Source organism: Scylla paramamosain, chromosome 11 (assembly GCF_035594125.1).
Source record: "Scylla paramamosain isolate STU-SP2022 chromosome 11, ASM3559412v1, whole genome shotgun sequence".
Lineage (NCBI taxonomy): Eukaryota > Metazoa > Arthropoda > Malacostraca > Decapoda > Portunidae > Scylla > Scylla paramamosain.
Genome location: NC_087161.1, coordinates 11,425,001 through 11,426,078, shown reverse-complemented (window position 1 = coordinate 11,426,078; position 1,078 = coordinate 11,425,001).

Genomic DNA, 1,078 nt, shown 5'->3' with positions numbered 1-1,078 from the left:
GGCAGAACCGTATGCGTCACCTGCCGCATTGCCTGCATCCTGTCACACATAAGCGGCGAAGTCGCTCAGTCTATCCCCAGCAGCCAGCGTAGATAGGTTGACTATCATGTTGTCCAAACTAAAAGTTGTTTGTGTATTAGAAGCAGAAGGCTTACTGAAAGAGCCAACGCGTCATAAACATTGGGTTCACCCATTTAATGCTGAATGAGAAACAAGTAAAAGATTTGAAAAGTTTTATGAGAATATACGGAAATATGATGAAATGTTTTTTGAGTATTACAAAATGTCCAAACCTTCTTTTGATGAGCTGCTGGAAGTGCTGAGGCCTCATATCTCGAAGCAAAATACAATCCATGCTTTCTCTCTAGAATTCTTATCACAGTATTTTTTATTAATCTTTTCCCAAAGTGCTGGCCTTGCTTGAATACACTGAATGAATAAATCAGTGTCAAACATCTTGTAACAAGCGAGTGCTGGATGTGGCGTGGCCGTCTAGTGTGACCATGTGCATAGAACTGTATGTTTTCCCACGATACTCGGTCGGATGCGATCTGGTGCGGCGGTCCGGCGCTGCCGCAGTATGCTGCGGCACAGTGCGGCGGAAACGATAGCGCCGCACTAGTGTGACACCTCTCATTTGTTTGTGTGTGATATCACCATGTGAGGCGCCGCATACAGTTCTGCCGCAGCGGCGACGCCGCACAGTGTGACACTGGCCTAACACAGCGCCAAGGCGAGTTACCCATGGAAAGCATCGCTACAGGCAAGCCCCAGTCCACTTCCACAGACTAGACTGTTCTGGTCCTTATACCTGACCCACACCATCCGAGGAACCAGTGGCGCCTTGGACGCATCACCCAAACCTTCCCAGGCGCAGACAGTCTGGTCCGTGAGGTCCACTTGCATACCAGCTCAAGGGAACTCCTTCGCCCTATCGTCAAACTCTGCCTCCTGGAGGGTGCTGCCTCGGCTCCCCCACCAACGTCTTGTACTGTTTAATGTGTATGGCATTTCCTTCTCATTGTTTACGACGTTCCGCGTACAAACAAAGGAGGGAGTGTAGCCGCCAGCTGTGTTG